Below are 24,094 nucleotides of genomic sequence, written 5' to 3' on the forward strand. Positions count from 1 at the left end.
CATATGCCGAACTAGTTGCATTGTGGATTTTGCCTAAAACATGATTTTAGACAATATTCATTGAAAAAAACTTTTTTTTAAATCACATTTGAAAACCCTTCTAAATTGTATTCTACGTCTGTTCTTCTAGTGCTGAACGTAAAAAAAATATATTAGACCCTTTTCATGCAAAATGTATAAAAAATATTATCCATGTTTGTTATAAAAAAAGTTGTATCCCTTCATATGCAGAACTAGTTGCATTGTGGATTTTGCCTAAAACATGATTTTAGACAATATTCATTGATTTTTTTTTTAAAATCACATTTGAAAACCCTTGTAAGTTGAATTCTACATTTGTCCTTCTAGTGCTGAACGTTAAAAAAATATTTTAGAACCTTTTCATGCAAAATGTATAAAAATATTTTTCAGGTTTGTTATAAAAAAAATTGTATCCCTTCCTATGCCGAACTAGTTGCATTATGGATTTTGCCTAAAACATGATTTTAGACAATATTCATTGAAAAAAGCTTTTTTTTAAAACACATTTGAAAACCCTTCTAAATTGTATTCTACGTCTGTCCTTCTAGTGCTGAACGTAAAAAAATATTTTAGACCCTTTTCATGCAAAATGTATAAAAATATTTTTCACCTTTGTTATAAAAAAAATTGTATCCCTTCATATGCAGAACTAGTTGCATTGTGGATTTTGCCTAAAACATGATTTTAGAAAATATTCATTGAATTATTATTTTTTTAATCACATTTGAAAACCCTTGTATGTTGAAATCTACATATGTCCTTCTAATGCTGAACGTAAAAAAAATATTTTAGACCCTTTTCATGCAAAATGTATAAAAAATATTTTTCACGTTTGTTATAAAAAAAATTGTATCCCTTCATATGCCGAACTAGTTGCATTGTGGATTTTGCCTAAAACATGATTTTAGACAATATTCATTGAAGAAAGCTTTTTTTAAATCACATTTGAAAACACTTCTAAATTGTATTCTACGTCTGTCCTTCTAGTGATGAATGTTAAAAAATATGTTAGACCCTTTTCATGCAAAATTTATAAAAAATATTTTTCTCGTTTTTTATAAAAAAACTTTGTATCCCTTCATATGCCAAACTAGTTTTTTTGTGGATTTTGCCTAAAACATGATTTTAGACAATATTCATTGAAAAAAGCTTTTAAAAAAATCACATTTGAAAACCCTTCTAAATTGTATTCTACATCTGTCCTTCTAGTGCTGAACGTAAAAAAAATATATTAGACCCTTTTCATGCAAAATGTATAAAAAATATTATTCACGTTTGTTATAAAAAAAATTGTATCCCTTCATATGCCGAACTAGTTGCATTGTGGATTTTGCCTAAAACATGATTTTAGAAAATATTCATAGAATTATTATTTTTTAAATCACATTTGAAAACCCTTGTATGTTATATTCTTCATACGTCCTTCTAGTGCTGAACGTTAAAACATATTTTAGACCTTTTTCATGCAAAATGTATAAAAATATTTTTCACGTTTGTTATAAAAACAATTGTATCCCTTCATATGCCGAACTAGTTGCATTGTGGATTTTGCCTAAAACATGATTTTAGACAATATTCATTGAAATTTTTTTTTTTAATCACATTTGAAAACCCTTGTATGTTGAATTCTACATATGTCCTTCTAGTGCTGAATGTTAAAAAAATATTTTAGAACCTTTTCATGCAAAATGTATAAAAATATTTTTCACGTTTGTTATAAAAAAAAATGTATCCCTTCCTATGCCGAACTAGTTGCATTATGGATTTTGCCTAAAACATGATTTTAGAAAATATTCATTGAAAAAAGCTTTTTTTTAAATCACATTTGAAAACCCTTCTAAATTGTATTCTACGTCTGTCCTTCTAGTGATGAATGTTAAAAAATATGTTAGACCCTTTTCATGCAAAATTTATAAAAAATATTTTTCACGTTTTTTATAAAAAAACTTTGTATCCCTTCATATGCCGAACTAGTTTTTTTGTGGATTTTGCCTAAAACATGATTTTAGACAATATTCATTGAAAAAAACTTTTAAAAAAATCACATTTGAAAACCCTTCTAAATTGTATTCTACATCTGTCTTTCTAGTGCTGAACGTAAAAAAAATATATTAGACCCTTTTCATGCAAAATGTATAAAAAACATTATTCACGTTTGTTATAAAAAAAATTGTATCCCTTCATATGCCGAACTAGTTGCATTATATATTTTGCCTAAAACATGATTTTAGACAATATTAATTGAAAAAAGCTTTTAAAAAAATCACATTTGAAAACCCTTCTAAATTGTATTCTACGCCTGTCCTTCTAGTGCTGAACGTAAAAAAAATATTTTAGACCCTTTTCATGCAAAATGTAGAAAAAATATTTTTCACATTTTTTATTTAAAAAACGTTGTATCCCTTCATATGCCGAACTAGTTTTTTTGTGGATTTTGCCTAAAACATGATTTTAGAAAATATTCATTGAAAAAAGCTTTTTTTTAAATCACATTTGAAAACCCTTCTAAATTGTATTCTACGTCTGTCCTTCTAGTGATGAATGTTAAAAAATATGTTAGACCCTTTTCATGCAAAATTTATAAAAAATATTTTTCACGTTTTTTATAAAAAAAACTTTGTATCCCTTCATATGCCGAACTAGTTTTTTTGTGGATTTTGCCTAAAACATGATTTTAGACAATATTCATTGAAAAAAGCTTTTTAAAAAATCACATTTGAAAACCCTTCTAAATTGTATTCTACATCTGTCCTTCTAGTGCTGAACGTAAAAAAAATATATTAGACCCTTTCCATGCAAAATGTATAAAAAATATTATTCACGTTTGTTATAAAAAAAATTGTATCCCTTCATATGCCGAACTAGTTGCATTGTGGATTTTGCCTAAAACATGATTTTAGACAATATTCATTGAAAAAAACTTTTTTTTAAATCACATTTGAAAACCCTTCTAAATTGTATTCTACGTCTGTTCTTCTAGTGCTGAACGTAAAAAAAATATATTAGACCCTTTTCATGCAAAATGTATAAAAAATATTATTCATGTTTGTTATAAAAAAAGTTGTATCCCTTCATATGCAGAACTAGTTGCATTGTGGATTTTGCCTAAAACATGATTTTAGACAATATTCATTGATTTTTTTTTTTAAATCACATTTGAAAACCCTTGTATGTTGAAATCTACATATGTCCTTCTAATGCTGAACGTAAAAAAAATATTTTAGACCCTTTTCATGCAAAATGTATAAAAAATATTTTTCACGTTTGTTATAAAAAAACTTTGTATCCCTTCATATGCCGAACTAGTTGCATTGTGGATTTTGCCTAAAACATGATTTTAGACAATATTCATTGAAGAAAGCTTTTTTTAAATCACATTTGAAAACACTTCTAAATTGTATTCTACGTCTGTCCTTCTAGTGCTGAACGTTAAAACATATTTTAGACCTTTTTCATGCAAAATGTATAAAAATATTTTTCACGTTTGTTATAAAAACAATTGTATCCCTTCATATGCCGAACTAGTTGCATTGTGGATTTTGCCTAAAACATGATTTTAGACAATATTCAATGAAATTTTTTTTTTTTATCACATTTGAAAACCCTTGTATGTTGAATTCTACATATGTCCTTCTAGTGCTGAATGTTAAAAAAATATTTTAGAACCTTTTCATGCAAAATGTATAAAAATATTTTTCACGTTTGTTATAAAAAAAAATGTATCCCTTCCTATGCCGAACTAGTTGCATTATGGATTTTGCCTAAAACATGATTTTAGAAAATATTCATTGAAAAAAGCTTTTTTTTAAATCACATTTGAAAACCCTTCTAAATTGTATTCTACGTCTGTCCTTCTAGTGATGAATGTTAAAAAATATGTTAGACCCTTTTCATGCAAAATTTATAAAAAATATTTTTCTCGTTTTTTATAAAAAAACTTTGTATACCTTCATATGCCGAACTAGTTTTTTTGTGGATTTTGCCTAAAACATGATTTTAGACAATATTCATTGAAAAAAACTTTTTAAAAAATCACATTTGAAAACCCTTCTAAATTGTATTCTACATCTGTCTTTCTAGTGCTGAACGTAAAAAAAATATATTAGACCCTTTTCATGCAAAATGTATAAAAAACATTATTCACGTTTGTTATAAAAAAAATTGTATCCCTTCATATGCCGAACTAGTTGCATTATATATTTTGCCTAAAACATGATTTTAGACAATATTAATTGAAAAAAGCTTTTAAAAAAATCACATTTGAAAACCCTTCTAAATTGTATTCTACGCCTGTCCTTCTAGTGCTGAACGTAAAAAAAATATTTTAGACCCTTTTCATGCAAAATGTATAAAAAATATTTTTCACATTTTTTATTTAAAAAACGTTGTATCCCTTCATATGCCGAACTAGTTTTTTTGTGGATTTTGCCTAAAACATGATTTTAGAAAATATTCATTGAAAAAAGCTTTTTTTTAAATCACATTTGAAAACCCTTCTAAATTGTATTCTACGTCTGTCCTTCTAGTGATGAATGTTAAAAAATATATTAGACCCTTTTCATGCAAAATTTATAAAAAATATTTTTCACGTTTTTTATAAAAAAAACTTTGTATCCCTTCATATGCCGAACTAGTTTTTTTGTGGATTTTGCCTAAAACATGATTTTAGACAATATTCATTGAAAAAAGCTTTTTAAAAAATCACATTTGAAAACCCTTCTAAATTGTATTCTACGTCTGTCCTTCTAGTGATGAATGTTAAAAAATATGTTAGACCCTTTTCATGCAAAATTTATAAAAAATATTTTTCACGTTTTTTATAAAAAAACTTTGTATCCCTTCATATGCCGAACTAGTTTTTTTGTGGATTTTGCCTAAAACATGATTTTAGACAATATTCATTGAAAAAAGCTTTTTAAAAAATCACATTTGAAAACCCTTCTAAATTGTATTCTACATCTGTCCTTCTAGTGCTGAACGTAAAAAAAATATATTAGACCCTTTTCATGCAAAATGTATAAAAAATATTATTCATGTTTGTTATAAAAAAAGTTGTATCCCTTCATATGCAGAACTAGTTGCATTGTGGATTTTGCCTAAAACATGATTTTAGACAATATTCATTGAAAAAAGCTTTTTTTTTAATCACATTTGAAAACCCTTCTAAATTGTATTCTACGTCTGTCCTTCTAGTGCTGAACGTAAAAAAATATTTTAGACCCTTTTCATGCAAAATGTATAAAAATATTTTTCACCTTTGTTATAAAAAAAATTGTATCCCTTCATATGCAGAACTAGTTGCATTGTGGATTTTGCCTAAAACATGATTTTAGAAAATATTCATTGAATTATTATTTTTTTAATCACATTTGAAAACCCTTGTATGTTGAAATCTACATATGTCCTTCTAATGCTGAACGTAAAAAAAATATTTTAGACCCTTTTCATGCAAAATGTATAAAAAATATTTTTCACGTTTGTTATAAAAAAAATTGTATCCCTTCATATGCCGAACTAGTTGCATTGTGGATTTTGCCTAAAACATGATTTTAGACAATATTCATTGAAGAAAGCTTTTTTTAAATCACATTTGAAAACACTTCTAAATTGTATTCTACGTCTGTCCTTCTAGTGATGAATGTTAAAAAATATGTTAGACCCTTTTCATGCAAAATTTATAAAAAATATTTTTCTCGTTTTTTATAAAAAAACTTTGTATCCCTTCATATGCCAAACTAGTTTTTTTGTGGATTTTGCCTAAAACATGATTTTAGACAATATTCATTGAAAAAAGCTTTTAAAAAAATCACATTTGAAAACCCTTCTAAATTGTATTCTACATCTGTCCTTCTAGTGCTGAACGTAAAAAAAATATATTAGACCCTTTTCATGCAAAATGTATAAAAAATATTATTCACGTTTGTTATAAAAAAAATTGTATCCCTTCATATGCCGAACTAGTTGCATTGTGGATTTTGCCTAAAACATGATTTTAGAAAATATTCATAGAATTATTATTTTTTAAATCACATTTGAAAACCCTTGTATGTTATATTCTTCATACGTCCTTCTAGTGCTGAACGTTAAAACATATTTTAGACCTTTTTCATGCAAAATGTATAAAAATATTTTTCACGTTTGTTATAAAAACAATTGTATCCCTTCATATGCCGAACTAGTTGCATTGTGGATTTTGCCTAAAACATGATTTTAGACAATATTCATTGAAATTTTTTTTTTTAATCACATTTGAAAACCCTTGTATGTTGAATTCTACATATGTCCTTCTAGTGCTGAATGTTAAAAAAATATTTTAGAACCTTTTCATGCAAAATGTATAAAAATATTTTTCACGTTTGTTATAAAAAAAAATGTATCCCTTCCTATGCCGAACTAGTTGCATTATGGATTTTGCCTAAAACATGATTTTAGAAAATATTCATTGAAAAAAGCTTTTTTTTAAATCACATTTGAAAACCCTTCTAAATTGTATTCTACGTCTGTCCTTCTAGTGATGAATGTTAAAAAATATGTTAGACCCTTTTCATGCAAAATTTATAAAAAATATTTTTCACGTTTTTTATAAAAAAACTTTGTATCCCTTCATATGCCGAACTAGTTTTTTTGTGGATTTTGCCTAAAACATGATTTTAGACAATATTCATTGAAAAAAACTTTTAAAAAAATCACATTTGAAAACCCTTCTAAATTGTATTCTACATCTGTCTTTCTAGTGCTGAACGTAAAAAAAATATATTAGACCCTTTTCATGCAAAATGTATAAAAAACATTATTCACGTTTGTTATAAAAAAAATTGTATCCCTTCATATGCCGAACTAGTTGCATTATATATTTTGCCTAAAACATGATTTTAGACAATATTAATTGAAAAAAGCTTTTAAAAAAATCACATTTGAAAACCCTTCTAAATTGTATTCTACGCCTGTCCTTCTAGTGCTGAACGTAAAAAAAATATTTTAGACCCTTTTCATGCAAAATGTATAAAAAATATTTTTCACATTTTTTATTTAAAAAACGTTGTATCCCTTCATATGCCGAACTAGTTTTTTTGTGGATTTTGCCTAAAACATGATTTTAGAAAATATTCATTGAAAAAAGCTTTTTTTTAAATCACATTTGAAAACCCTTCTAAATTGTATTCTACGTCTGTCCTTCTAGTGATGAATGTTAAAAAATATGTTAGACCCTTTTCATGCAAAATTTATAAAAAATATTTTTCACGTTTTTTATAAAAAAAACTTTGTATCCCTTCATATGCCGAACTAGTTTTTTTGTGGATTTTGCCTAAAACATGATTTTAGACAATATTCATTGAAAAAAGCTTTTTAAAAAATCACATTTGAAAACCCTTCTAAATTGTATTCTACATCTGTCCTTCTAGTGCTGAACGTAAAAAAAATATATTAGACCCTTTTCATGCAAAATGTATAAAAAATATTATTCACGTTTGTTATAAAAAAAATGGTATCCCTTCATATGCCGAACTAGTTGCATTGTGGATTTTGCCTAAAACATGATTTTAGACAATATTCATTGAAAAAAACTTTTTTTTAAATCACATTTGAAAACCCTTCTAAATTGTATTCTACGTCTGTTCTTCTAGTGCTGAACGTAAAAAAAATATATTAGACCCTTTTCATGCAAAATGTATAAAAAATATTATTCATGTTTGTTATAAAAAAAGTTGTATCCCTTCATATGCAGAACTAGTTGCATTGTGGATTTTGCCTAAAACATGATTTTAGACAATATTCATTGATTTTTTTTTTTAAATCACATTTGAAAACCCTTGTATGTTGAAATCTACATATGTCCTTCTAATGCTGAACGTAAAAAAAATATATTAGACCCTTTTCATGCAAAATGTATAAAAAATATTATTCACGTTTGTTATAAAAAAAATTGTATCCCTTCATATGCCGAACTAGTTGCATTGTGGATTTTGCCTAAAACATGATTTTAGAAAATATTCATAGAATTATTATTTTTTAAATCACATTTGAAAACCCTTGTATGTTATATTCTTCATACGTCCTTCTAGTGCTGAACGTTAAAACATATTTTAGACCTTTTTCATGCAAAATGTATAAAAATATTTTTCACGTTTGTTATAAAAACAATTGTATCCCTTCATATGCCGAACTAGTTGCATTGTGGATTTTGCCTAAAACATGATTTTAGACAATATTCATTGAAATTTTTTTTTTTATCACATTTGAAAACCCTTGTATGTTGAATTCTACATATGTCCTTCTAGTGCTGAATGTTAAAAAAATATTTTAGAACCTTTTCATGCAAAATGTATAAAAATATTTTTCACGTTTGTTATAAAAAAAAATGTATCCCTTCCTATGCCGAACTAGTTGCATTATGGATTTTGCCTAAAACATGATTTTAGAAAATATTCATTGAAAAAAGCTTTTTTTTAAATCACATTTGAAAACCCTTCTAAATTGTATTCTACGTCTGTCCTTCTAGTGATGAATGTTAAAAAATATGTTAGACCCTTTTCATGCAAAATATATAAAAAATATTTTTCTCGTTTTTTATAAAAAAACTTTGTATCCCTTCATATGCCGAACTAGTTTTTTTGTGGATTTTGCCTAAAACATGATTTTAGACAATATTCATTGAAAAAAACTTTTTAAAAAATCACATTTGAAAACCCTTCTAAATTGTATTCTACATCTGTCTTTCTAGTGCTGAACGTAAAAAAAATATATTAGACCCTTTTCATGCAAAATGTATAAAAAACATTATTCACGTTTGTTATAAAAAAAATTGTATCCCTTCATATGCCGAACTAGTTGCATTATATATTTTGCCTAAAACATGATTTTAGACAATATTAATTGAAAAAAGCTTTTAAAAAAATCACATTTGAAAACCCTTCTAAATTGTATTCTACGCCTGTCCTTCTAGTGCTGAACGTAAAAAAAATATTTTAGACCCTTTTCATGCAAAATGTATAAAAAATATTTTTCACATTTTTTATTTAAAAAACGTTGTATCCCTTCATATGCCGAACTAGTTTTTTTGTGGATTTTGCCTAAAACATGATTTTAGAAAATATTCATTGAAAAAAGCTTTTTTTTAAATCACATTTGAAAACCCTTCTAAATTGTATTCTACGTCTGTCCTTCTAGTGATGAATGTTAAAAAATATGTTAGACCCTTTTCATGCAAAATTTATAAAAAATATTTTTCACGTTTTTTATAAAAAAAACTTTGTATCCCTTCATATGCCGAACTAGTTTTTTTGTGGATTTTGCCTAAAACATGATTTTAGACAATATTCATTGAAAAAAGCTTTAAAAAAAATCACATTTGAAAAACCTTCTAAATTGTATTCTACATCTGTCTTTCTAGTGCTGAACGTAAAAAAAATATATTAGACCCTTTTCATGCAAAATGTATAAAAAACATTATTCACGTTTGTTATAAAAAAAAATGTATCCCTTCATATGCCGAACTAGTTGCATTATATATTTTGCCTAAAACATGATTTTAGACAATATTAATTGAAAAAAGCTTTTAAAAAAATCACATTTGAAAACCCTTCTAAATTGTATTCTACGCCTGTCCTTCTAGTGCTGAACGTAAAAAAAATATTTTAGACCCTTTTCATGCAAAATGTATAAAAAATATTTTTCACATTTTTTATTTAAAAAACGTTGTATCCCTTCATATGCCGAACTAGTTTTTTTGTGGATTTTGCCTAAAACATGATTTTAGAAAATATTCATTGAAAAAAGCTTTTTTTTAAATCACATTTGAAAACCCTTCTAAATTGTATTCTACGTCTGTCCTTCTAGTGATGAATGTTAAAAAATATGTTAGACCCTTTTCATGCAAAATTTATAAAAAATATTTTTCACGTTTTTTATAAAAAAAACTTTGTATCCCTTCATATGCCGAACTAGTTTTTTTGTGGATTTTGCCTAAAACATGATTTTAGACAATATTCATTGAAAAAAGCTTTAAAAAAAATCACATTTGAAAAACCTTCTAAATTGTATTCTACATCTGTCTTTCTAGTGCTGAACGTAAAAAAAATATATTAGACCCTTTTCATGCAAAATGTATAAAAAACATTATTCACGTTTGTTATAAAAAAAAATGTATCCCTTCATATGCCGAACTAGTTGCATTATATATTTTGCCTAAAACATGATTTTAGACAATATTAATTGAAAAAAGCTTTTAAAAAAATCACATTTGAAAACCCTTCTAAATTGTATTCTACGCCTGTCCTTCTAGTGCTGAACGTAAAAAAAATATTTTAGACCCTTTTCATGCAAAATGTATAAAAAATATTTTTCACATTTTTTATTTAAAAAACGTTGTATCCCTTCATATGCCGAACTAGTTTTTTTGTGGATTTTGCCTAAAACATGATTTTAGAAAATATTCATTGAAAAAAGCTTTTTTTTAAATCACATTTGAAAACCCTTCTAAATTGTATTCTACGTCTGTCCTTCTAGTGATGAATGTTAAAAAATATGTTAGACCCTTTTCATGCAAAATTTATAAAAAATATTTTTCACGTTTTTTATAAAAAAAACTTTGTATCCCTTCATATGCCGAACTAGTTTTTTTGTGGATTTTGCCTAAAACATGATTTTAGACAATATTCATTGAAAAAAGCTTTTTAAAAAATCACATTTGAAAACCCTTCTAAATTGTATTCTACATCTGTCCTTCTAGTGCTGAACGTTAAAAAAATATTTTAGAACCTTTTCATGCAAAATGTATAAAAATATTTTTCACGTTTGTTATAAAAAAAAATGTATCCCTTCCTATGCCGAACTAGTTGCATTATGGATTTTGCCTAAAACATGATTTTAGAAAATATTCATTGAAAAAAGCTTTTTTTTAAATCACATTTGAAAACCCTTCTAAATTGTATTCTACGTCTGTCCTTCTAGTGATGAATGTTAAAAAATATGTTAGACCCTTTTCATGCAAAATTTATAAAAAATATTTTTCACGTTTTTTATAAAAAAACTTTGTATCCCTTCATATGCCGAACTAGTTTTTTTGTGGATTTTGCCTAAAACATGATTTTAGACAATATTCATTGAAAAAAACTTTTAAAAAAATCACATTTGAAAACCCTTCTAAATTGTATTCTACATCTGTCTTTCTAGTGCTGAACGTAAAAAAAATATATTAGACCCTTTTCATGCAAAATGTATAAAAAACATTATTCACGTTTGTTATAAAAAAAATTGTATCCCTTCATATGCCGAACTAGTTGCATTATATATTTTGCCTAAAACATGATTTTAGACAATATTAATTGAAAAAAGCTTTTAAAAAAATCACATTTGAAAACCCTTCTAAATTGTATTCTACGCCTGTCCTTCTAGTGCTGAACGTAAAAAAAATATTTTAGACCCTTTTCATGCAAAATGTATAAAAAATATTTTTCACATTTTTTATTTAAAAAACGTTGTATCCCTTCATATGCCGAACTAGTTTTTTTGTGGATTTTGCCTAAAACATGATTTTAGAAAATATTCATTGAAAAAAGCTTTTTTTTAAATCACATTTGAAAACCCTTCTAAATTGTATTCTACGTCTGTCCTTCTAGTGATGAATGTTAAAAAATATGTTAGACCCTTTTCATGCAAAATTTATAAAAAATATTTTTCACGTTTTTTATAAAAAAAACTTTGTATCCCTTCATATGCCGAACTAGTTTTTTTGTGGATTTTGCCTAAAACATGATTTTAGACAATATTCATTGAAAAAAGCTTTTTAAAAAATCACATTTGAAAACCCTTCTAAATTGTATTCTACATCTGTCCTTCTAGTGCTGAACGTTAAAAAAATATTTTAGAACCTTTTCATGCAAAATGTATAAAAATATTTTTCACGTTTGTTATAAAAAAAAATGTATCCCTTCCTATGCCGAACTAGTTGCATTATGGATTTTGCCTAAAACATGATTTTAGAAAATATTCATTGAAAAAAGCTTTTTTTTAAATCACATTTGAAAACCCTTCTAAATTGTATTCTACGTCTGTCCTTCTAGTGATGAATGTTAAAAAATATGTTAGACCCTTTTCATGCAAAATTTATAAAAAATATTTTTCACGTTTTTTATAAAAAAACTTTGTATCCCTTCATATGCCGAACTAGTTTTTTTGTGGATTTTGCCTAAAACATGATTTTAGACAATATTCATTGAAAAAAACTTTTAAAAAAATCACATTTGAAAACCCTTCTAAATTGTATTCTACATCTGTCTTTCTAGTGCTGAACGTAAAAAAAATATATTAGACCCTTTTCATGCAAAATGTATAAAAAACATTATTCACGTTTGTTATAAAAAAAATTGTATCCCTTCATATGCCGAACTAGTTGCATTATATATTTTGCCTAAAACATGATTTTAGACAATATTAATTGAAAAAAGCTTTTAAAAAAATCACATTTGAAAACCCTTCTAAATTGTATTCTACGCCTGTCCTTCTAGTGCTGAACGTAAAAAAAATATTTTAGACCCTTTTCATGCAAAATGTATAAAAAATATTTTTCACATTTTTTATTTAAAAAACGTTGTATCCCTTCATATGCCGAACTAGTTTTTTTGTGGATTTTGCCTAAAACATGATTTTAGAAAATATTCATTGAAAAAAGCTTTTTTTTAAATCACATTTGAAAACCCTTCTAAATTGTATTCTACGTCTGTCCTTCTAGTGATGAATGTTAAAAAATATGTTAGACCCTTTTCATGCAAAATTTATAAAAAATATTTTTCACGTTTTTTATAAAAAAAACTTTGTATCCCTTCATATGCCGAACTAGTTTTTTTGTGGATTTTGCCTAAAACATGATTTTAGACAATATTCATTGAAAAAAGCTTTAAAAAAAATCACATTTGAAAAACCTTCTAAATTGTATTCTACATCTGTCTTTCTAGTGCTGAACGTAAAAAAAATATATTAGACCCTTTTCATGCAAAATGTATAAAAAACATTATTCACGTTTGTTATAAAAAAAAATGTATCCCTTCATATGCCGAACTAGTTGCATTATATATTTTGCCTAAAACATGATTTTAGACAATATTAATTGAAAAAAGCTTTTAAAAAAATCACATTTGAAAACCCTTCTAAATTGTATTCTACGCCTGTCCTTCTAGTGCTGAACGTAAAAAAAATATTTTAGACCCTTTTCATGCAAAATGTATAAAAAATATTTTTCACATTTTTTATTTAAAAAACGTTGTATCCCTTCATATGCCGAACTAGTTTTTTTGTGGATTTTGCCTAAAACATGATTTTAGAAAATATTCATTGAAAAAAGCTTTTTTTTAAATCACATTTGAAAACCCTTCTAAATTGTATTCTACGTCTGTCCTTCTAGTGATGAATGTTAAAAAATATGTTAGACCCTTTTCATGCAAAATTTATAAAAAATATTTTTCACGTTTTTTATAAAAAAAACTTTGTATCCCTTCATATGCCGAACTAGTTTTTTTGTGGATTTTGCCTAAAACATGATTTTAGACAATATTCATTGAAAAAAGCTTTTTAAAAAATCACATTTGAAAACCCTTCTAAATTGTATTCTACATCTGTCCTTCTAGTGCTGAACGTAAAAAAAATATATTAGACCCTTTTCATGCAAAATGTATAAAAAATATTATTCACGTTTGTTATAAAAAAAATTGTATCCCTTCATATGCCGAACTAGTTGCATTGTGGATTTTGCCTAAAACATGATTTTAGACAATATTCATTGAAAAAAACTTTTTTTTAAATCACATTTGAAAACCCTTCTAAATTGTATTCTACGTCTGTTCTTCTAGTGCTGAACGTAAAAAAAATATATTAGACCCTTTTCATGCAAAATGTATAAAAATATTTTTCACGTTTGTTATAAAAAAAGTTGTATCCCTTCATATGCAGAACTAGTTGCATTGTGGATTTTGCCTAAAACATGATTTTAGACAATATTCATTGATTTTTTTTTTAAAATCACATTTGAAAACCCTTGTAAGTTGAATTCTACATATGTCCTTCTAGTGCTGAATGTTAAAAAAATATTTTAGAACCTTTTCATGCAAAATGTATAAAAATATTTTTCACGTTTGTTATAAAAAAAAATGTATCCCTTCCTATGCCGAACTAGTTGCATTATGGATTTTGCCTAAAACATGATTTTAGAAAATATTCATTGAAAAAAGCTTTTTTTTAAATCACATTTGAAAACCCTTCTAAATTGTATTCTACGTCTGTCCTTCTAGTGATGAATGTTAAAAAATATGTTAGACCCTTTTCATGCAAAATTTATAAAAAATATTTTTCACGTTTTTTATAAAAAAACTTTGTATCCCTTCATATGCCGAACTAGTTTTTTTGTGGATTTTGCCTAAAACATGATTTTAGACAATATTCATTGAAAAAAACTTTTAAAAAAATCACATTTGAAAACCCTTCTAAATTGTATTCTACATCTGTCTTTCTAGTGCTGAACGTAAAAAAAATATATTAGACCCTTTTCATGCAAAATGTATAAAAAACATTATTCACGTTTGTTATAAAAAAAATTGTATCCCTTCATATGCCGAACTAGTTGCATTATATATTTTGCCTAAAACATGATTTTAGACAATATTAATTGAAAAAAGCTTTTAAAAAAATCACATTTGAAAACCCTTCTAAATTGTATTCTACGCCTGTCCTTCTAGTGCTGAACGTAAAAAAAATATTTTAGACCCTTTTCATGCAAAATGTATAAAAAATATTTTTCACATTTTTTATTTAAAAAACGTTGTATCCCTTCATATGCCGAACTAGTTTTTTTGTGGATTTTGCCTAAAACATGATTTTAGAAAATATTCATTGAAAAAAGCTTTTTTTTAAATCACATTTGAAAACCCTTCTAAATTGTATTCTACGTCTGTCCTTCTAGTGATGAATGTTAAAAAATATGTTAGACCCTTTTCATGCAAAATTTATAAAAAATATTTTTCACGTTTTTTATAAAAAAAACTTTGTATCCCTTCATATGCCGAACTAGTTTTTTTGTGGATTTTGCCTAAAACATGATTTTAGACAATATTCATTGAAAAAAGCTTTTTAAAAAATCACATTTGAAAACCCTTCTAAATTGTATTCTACATCTGTCCTTCTAGTGCTGAACGTAAAAAAAATATATTAGACCCTTTTCATGCAAAATGTATAAAAAATATTATTCACGTTTGTTATAAAAAAAAATTGTATCCCTTCATATGCCGAACTAGTTGCATTGTGGATTTTGCCTAAAACATGATTTTAGACAATATTCATTGAAAAAAACTTTTTTTAAAATCACATTTGAAAACCCTTCTAAATTGTATTCTACGTCTGTTCTTCTAGTGCTGAACGTAAAAAAAATATATTAGACCCTTTTCATGCAAAATGTATAAAAAATATTATTCATGTTTGTTATAAAAAAAGTTGTATCCCTTCATATGCAGAACTAGTTGCATTGTGGATTTTGCCTAAAACATGATTTTAGACAATATTCATTGATTTTTTTTTTTAAATCACATTTGAAAACCCTTGTAAGTTGAATTCTACATTTGTCCTTCTAGTGCTGAACGTTAAAAAAATATTTTAGAACCTTTTCATGCAAAATGTATAAAAATATTTTTCACGTTTGTTATAAAAACAATTGTATCCCTTCATATGCCGAACTAGTTGCATTGTGGATTTTGCCTAAAACATGATTTTAGACAATATTCATTGAAATTTTTTTTTTTAATCACATTTGAAAACCCTTGTATGTTGAATTCTACATATGTCCTTCTAGTGCTGAATGTTAAAAAAATATTTTAGAACCTTTTCATGCAAAATGTATAAAAATATTTTTCACGTTTGTTATAAAAAAAAATGTATCCCTTCCTATGCCGAACTAGTTGCATTATGGATTTTGCCTAAAACATGATTTTAGAAAATATTCATTGAAAAAAGCTTTTTTTTAAATCACATTTGAAAACCCTTCTAAATTGTATTCTACGTCTGTCCTTCTAGTGATGAATGTTAAAAAATATGTTAGACCCTTTTCATGCAAAATTTATAAAAAATATTTTTCACGTTTTTTATAAAAAAACTTTGTATCCCTTCATATGCCGAACTAGTTTTTTTGTGGATTTTGCCTAAAACATGATTTTAGACAATATTCATTGAAAAAAACTTTTAAAAAAATCACATTTGAAAACCCTTCTAAATTGTATTCTACATCTGTCTTTCTAGTGCTGAACGTAAAAAAAATATATTAGACCCTTTTCATGCAAAATGTATAAAAAACATTATTCACGTTTGTTATAAAAAAAATTGTATCCCTTCATATGCCGAACTAGTTGCATTATATATTTTGCCTAAAACATGATTTTAGACAATATTAATTGAAAAAAGCTTTTAAAAAAATCACATTTGAAAACCCTTCTAAATTGTATTCTACGCCTGTCCTTCTAGTGCTGAACGTAAAAAAAATATTTTAGACCCTTTTCATGCAAAATGTATAAAAAATATTTTTCACATTTTTTATTTAAAAAACGTTGTATCCCTTCATATGCCGAACTAGTTTTTTTGTGGATTTTGCCTAAAACATGATTTTAGAAAATATTCATTGAAAAAAGCTTTTTTTTAAATCACATTTGAAAACCCTTCTAAATTGTATTCTACGTCTGTCCTTCTAGTGATGAATGTTAAAAAATATGTTAGACCCTTTTCATGCAAAATTTATAAAAAATATTTTTCACGTTTTTTATAAAAAAAACTTTGTATCCCTTCATATGCCGAACTAGTTTTTTTGTGGATTTTGCCTAAAACATGATTTTAGACAATATTCATTGAAAAAAGCTTTTTAAAAAATCACATTTGAAAACCCTTCTAAATTGTATTCTACATCTGTCCTTCTAGTGCTGAACGTAAAAAAAATATATTAGACCCTTTTCATGCAAAATGTATAAAAAATATTATTCACGTTTGTTATAAAAAAAATTGTATCCCTTCATATGCCGAACTAGTTGCATTGTGGATTTTGCCTAAAACATGATTTTAGACAATATTCATTGATTTTTTTTTTTAAATCACATTTGAAAACCCTTGTAAGTTGAATTCTACATTTGTCCTTCTAGTGCTGAACGTTAAAAAAATATTTTAGAACCTTTTCATGCAAAATGTATAAAAATATTTTTCACGTTTGTTATAAAAACAATTGTATCCCTTCATATGCCGAACTAGTTGCATTGTGGATTTTGCCTAAAACATGATTTTAGACAATATTCATTGAAATTTTTTTTTTTAATCACATTTTAAAACCCTTGTATGTTGAATTCTACATATGTCCTTCTAGTGCTGAATGTTAAAAAAATATTTTAGAACCTTTTCATGCAAAATGTATAAAAATATTTTTCACGTTTGTTATAAAAAAAAATGTATCCCTTCCTATGCCGAACTAGTTGCATTATGGATTTTGCCTAAAACATGATTTTAGAAAATATTCATTGAAAAAAGCTTTTTTTTAAATCACATTTGAAAACCCTTCTAAATTGTATTCTACGTCTGTCCTTCTAGTGATGAATGTTAAAAAATATGTTAGACCCTTTTCATGCAAAATTTATAAAAAATATTTTTCACGTTTTTTATAAAAAAAACTTTGTATGCCTTCATATGCCGAACTAGTTTTTTTGTGGATTTTGCCTAAAACATGATTTTAGACAATATTCATTGAAAAAAGCTTTTTAAAAAATCACATTTGAAAACCCTTCTAAATTGTATTCTACGTCTGTCCTTCTAGTGATGAATGTTAAAAAATATGTTAGACCCTTTTCATGCAAAATTTATAAAAAATATTTTTCACGTTTTTTATAAAAAAACTTTGTATCCCTTCATATGCCGAACTAGTTTTTTTGTGGATTTTGCCTAAAACATGATTTTAGACAATATTCATTGAAAAAAGCTTTTTAAAAAATCACATTTGAAAACCCTTCTAAATTGTATTCTACATCTGTCCTTCTAGTGCTGAACGTAAAAAAAATATATTAGACCCTTTTCATGCAAAATGTATAAAAAATATTATTCATGTTTGTTATAAAAAAAGTTGTATCCCTTCATATGCAGAACTAGTTGCATTGTGGATTTTGCCTAAAACATGATTTTAGACAATATTCATTGATTTTTTTTTTAAATCACATTTGAAAACCCTTGTAAGTTGAATTCTACATTTGTCCTTCTAGTGCTGAACGTTAAAAAAATATTTTAGAACCTTTTCATGCAAAATGTATAAAAATATTTTTCAGGTTTGTTATAAAAAAAATTGTATCCCTTCCTATGCCGAACTAGTTGCATTATGGATTTTGCCTAAAACATGATTTTAGACAATATTCATTGAAAAAAGCTTTTTTTTAAATCACATTTGAAAACCCTTCTAAATTGTATTCTACGTCTGTCCTTCTAGTGCTGAACGTAAAAAAATATTTTAGACCCTTTTCATGCAAAATGTATAAAAATATTTTTCACCTTTGTTATAAAAAAAATTGTATCCCTTCATATGCAGAACTAGTTGCATTGTGGATTTTGCCTAAAACATGATTTTAGAAAATATTCATTGAATTATTATTTTTTTAATCACATTTGAAAACCCTTGTATGTTGAAATCTACATATGTCCTTCTAATGCTGAACGTAAAAAAAATATTTTAGACCCTTTTCATGCAAAATGTATAAAAAATATTTTTCACGTTTGTTATAAAAAAAATTGTATCCCTTCATATGCCGAACTAGTTGCATTGTGGATTTTGCCTAAAACATGATTTTAGACAATATTCATTGAAGAAAGCTTTTTTTAAATCACATTTGAAAACACTTCTAAATTGTATTCTACGTCTGTCCTTCTAGTGATGAATGTTAAAAAATATGTTAGACCCTTTTCATGCAAAATTTATAAAAAATATTTTTCTCGTTTTTTATAAAAAAACTTTGTATCCCTTCATATGCCAAACTAGTTTTTTTGTGGATTTTGCCTAAAACATGATTTTAGACAATATTCATTGAAAAAAGCTTTTAAAAAAATCACATTTGAAAACCCTTCTAAATTGTATTCTACATCTGTCCTTCTAGTGCTGAACGTAAAAAAAATATATTAGACCCTTTTCATGCAAAATGTATAAAAAATATTATTCACGTTTGTTATAAAAAAAATTGTATCCCTTCATATGCCGAACTAGTTGCATTGTGGATTTTGCCTAAAACATGATTTTAGAAAATATTCATAGAATTATTATTTTTTAAATCACATTTGAAAACCCTTGTATGTTATATTCTTCATACGTCCTTCTAGTGCTGAACGTTAAAACATATTTTAGACCTTTTTCATGCAAAATGTATAAAAATATTTTTCACGTTTGTTATAAAAACAATTGTATCCCTTCATATGCCGAACTAGTTGCATTGTGGATTTTGCCTAAAACATGATTTTAGACAATATTCATTGAAATTTTTTTTTTTAATCACATTTGAAAACCCTTGTATGTTGAATTCTACATATGTCCTTCTAGTGCTGAATGTTAAAAAAATATTTTAGAACCTTTTCATGCAAAATGTATAAAAATATTTTTCACGTTTGTTATAAAAAAAAATGTATCCCTTCCTATGCCGAACTAGTTGCATTATGGATTTTGCCTAAAACATGATTTTAGAAAATATTCATTGAAAAAAGCTTTTTTTTAAATCACATTTGAAAACCCTTCTAAATTGTATTCTACGTCTGTCCTTCTAGTGATGAATGTTAAAAAATATGTTAGACCCTTTTCATGCTAAATTTATAAAAAATATTTTTCACGTTTTTTATAAAAAAACTTTGTATCCCTTCATATGCCGAACTAGTTTTTTTGTGGATTTTGCCTAAAACATGATTTTAGACAATATTCATTGAAAAAAACTTTTAAAAAAATCACATTTGAAAAACCTTCTAAATTGTATTCTACATCTGTCTTTCTAGTGCTGAACGTAAAAAAAATATATTAGACCCTTTTCATGCAAAATGTATAAAAAACATTATTCACGTTTGTTATAAAAAAAAATGTATCCCTTCATATGCCGAACTAGTTGCATTATATATTTTGCCTAAAACATGATTTTAGACAATATTAATTGAAAAAAGCTTTTAAAAAAATCACATTTGAAAACCCTTCTAAATTGTATTCTACGCCTGTCCTTCTAGTGCTGAACGTAAAAAAAATATTTTAGACCCTTTTCATGCAAAATGTATAAAAAATATTTTTCACATTTTTTATTTAAAAAACGTTGTATCCCTTCATATGCCGAACTAGTTTTTTTGTGGATTTTGCCTAAAACATGATTTTAGAAAATATTCATTGAAAAAAGCTTTTTTTTAAATCACATTTGAAAACCCTTCTAAATTGTATTCTACGTCTGTCCTTCTAGTGATGAATGTTAAAAAATATGTTAGACCCTTTTCATGCAAAATTTATAAAAAATATTTTTCACGTTTTTTATAAAAAAAACTTTGTATCCCTTCATATGCCGAACTAGTTTTTTTGTGGATTTTGCCTAAAACATGATTTTAGACAATATTCATTGAAAAAAGCTTTTTAAAAAATCACATTTGAAAACCCTTCTAAATTGTATTCTACATCTGTCCTTCTAGTGCTGAACGTAAAAAAAATATATTAGACCCTTTTCATGCAAAATGTATAAAAAATATTATTCACGTTTGTTATAAAAAAAATTGTATCCCTTCATATGCCGAACTAGTTGCATTGTGGATTTTGCCTAAAACATGATTTTAGACAATATTCATTGAAAAAAACTTTTTTTTAAATCACATTTGAAAACCCTTCTAAATTGTATTCTACGTCTGTTCTTCTAGTGCTGAACGTAAAAAAAATATATTAGACCCTTTTCATGCAAAATGTATAAAAATATTTTTCACGTTTGTTATAAAAAAAGTTGTATCCCTTCATATGCAGAACTAGTTGCATTGTGGATTTTGCCTAAAACATGATTTTAGACAATATTCATTGATTTTTTTTTTTAAATCACATTTGAAAACCCTTGTAAGTTGAATTCTACATATGTCCTTCTAGTGCTGAATGTTAAAAAAATATTTTAGAACCTTTTCATGCAAAATGTATAAAAATATTTTTCACGTTTGTTATAAAAAAAAATGTATCCCTTCCTATGCCGAACTAGTTGCATTATGGATTTTGCCTAAAACATGATTTTAGAAAATATTCATTGAAAAAAGCTTTTTTTTAAATCACATTTGAAAACCCTTCTAAATTGTATTCTACGTCTGTCCTTCTAGTGATGAATGTTAAAAAATATGTTAGACCCTTTTCATGCAAAATTTATAAAAAATATTTTTCACGTTTTTTATAAAAAAACTTTGTATCCCTTCATATGCCGAACTAGTTTTTTTGTGGATTTTGCCTAAAACATGATTTTAGACAATATTCATTGAAAAAAACTTTAAAAAAAATCACATTTGAAAACCCTTCTAAATTGTATTCTACATCTGTCTTTCTAGTGCTGAACGTAAAAAAAATATATTAGACCCTTTTCATGCAAAATGTATAAAAAACATTATTCACGTTTGTTATAAAAAAAATTGTATCCCTTCATATGCCGAACTAGTTGCATTATATATTTTGCCTAAAACATGATTTTAGACAATATTAATTGAAAAAAGCTTTTAAAAAAATCACATTTGAAAACCCTTCTAAATTGTATTCTACGCCTGTCCTTCTAGTGCTGAACGTAAAAAAAATATTTTAGACCCTTTTCATGCAAAATGTATAAAAAATATTTTTCACATTTTTTATTTAAAAAACGTTGTATCCCTTCATATGCCGAACTAGTTTTTTTGTGGATTTTGCCTAAAACATGATTTTAGAAAATATTCATTGAAAAAAGCTTTTTTTTAAATCACATTTGAAAACCCTTCTAAATTGTATTCTACGTCTGTCCTTCTAGTGATGAATGTTAAAAAATATGTTAGACCCTTTTCATGCAAAATTTATAAAAAATATTTTTCACGTTTTTTATAAAAAAAACTTTGTATCCCTTCATATGCCGAACTAGTTTTTTTGTGGATTTTGCCTAAAACATGATTTTAGACAATATTCATTGAAAAAAGCTTTAAAAAAAATCACATTTGAAAAACCTTCTAAATTGTATTCTACATCTGTCTTTCTAGTGCTGAACGTAAAAAAAATATATTAGACCCTTTTCATGCAAAATGTATAAAAAACATTATTCACGTTTGTTATAAAAAAAAATGTATCCCTTCATATGCCGAACTAGTTGCATTATATATTTTGCCTAAAACATGATTTTAGACAATATTAATTGAAAAAAGCTTTTAAAAAAATCACATTTGAAAACCCTTCTAAATTGTATTCTACGCCTGTCCTTCTAGTGCTGAACGTAAAAAAAATATTTTAGACCCTTTTCATGCAAAATGTATAAAAAATATTTTTCACATTTTTTATTTAAAAAACGTTGTATCCCTTCATATGCCGAACTAGTTTTTTTGTGGATTTTGCCTAAAACATGATTTTAGAAAATATTCATTGAAAAAAGCTTTTTTTTAAATCACATTTGAAAACCCTTCTAAATTGTATTCTACGTCTGTCCTTCTAGTGATGAATGTTAAAAAATATGTTAGACCCTTTTCATGCAAAATTTATAAAAAATATTTTTCACGTTTTTTATAAAAAAAACTTTGTATCCCTTCATATGCCGAACTAGTTTTTTTGTGGATTTTGCCTAAAACATGATTTTAGACAATATTCATTGAAAAAAGCTTTTTAAAAAATCACATTTGAAAACCCTTCTAAATTGTATTCTACATCTGTCCTTCTAGTGCTGAACGTAAAAAAAATATATTAGACCCTTTTCATGCAAAATGTATAAAAAATATTATTCACGTTTGTTATAAAAAAAATTGTATCCCTTCATATGCCGAACTAGTTGCATTGTGGATTTTGCCTAAAACATGATTTTAGACAATATTCATTGAAAAAAACTTTTTTTTAAATCACATTTGAAAACCCTTCTAAATTGTATTCTACGTCTGTTCTTCTAGTGCTGAACGTAAAAAAAATATATTAGACCCTTTTCATGCAAAATGTATAAAAATATTTTTCACGTTTGTTATAAAAAAAGTTGTATCCCTTCATATGCAGAACTAGTTGCATTGTGGATTTTGCCTAAAACATGATTTTAGACAATATTCATTGATTTTTTTTTTAAAATCACATTTGAAAACCCTTGTAAGTTGAATTCTACATATGTCCTTCTAGTGCTGAATGTTAAAAAAATATTTTAGAACCTTTTCATGCAAAATGTATAAAAATATTTTTCACGTTTGTTATAAAAAAAAATGTATCCCTTCCTATGCCGAACTAGTTGCATTATGGATTTTGCCTAAAACATGATTTTAGAAAATATTCATTGAAAAAAGCTTTTTTTTAAATCACATTTGAAAACCCTTCTAAATTGTATTCTACGTCTGTCCTTCTAGTGATGAATGTTAAAAAATATGTTAGACCCTTTTCATGCAAAATTTATAAAAAATATTTTTCACGTTTTTTATAAAAAAACTTTGTATCCCTTCATATGCCGAACTAGTTTTTTTGTGGATTTTGCCTAAAACATGATTTTAGACAATATTCATTGAAAAAAACTTTTAAAAAAATCACATTTGAAAACCCTTCTAAATTGTATTCTACATCTGTCTTTCTAGTGCTGAACGTAAAAAAAATATATTAGACCCTTTTCATGCAAAATGTATAAAAAACATTATTCACGTTTGTTATAAAAAAAATTGTATCCCTTCATATGCCGAACTAGTTGCATTATATATTTTGCCTAAAACATGATTTTAGACAATATTAATTGAAAAAAGCTTTTAAAAAAATCACATTTGAAAACCCTTCTAAATTGTATTCTACGCCTGTCCTTCTAGTGCTGAACGTAAAAAAAATATTTTAGTCCCTTTTCATGCAAAATGTATAAAAAAT

This window comes from Coregonus lavaretus (genome assembly GCF_964263955.1).
Source record: "Coregonus lavaretus genome assembly, chromosome: 8".
In the NCBI taxonomy this organism is placed as follows: Eukaryota; Metazoa; Chordata; class Actinopteri; order Salmoniformes; family Salmonidae; genus Coregonus; species Coregonus lavaretus.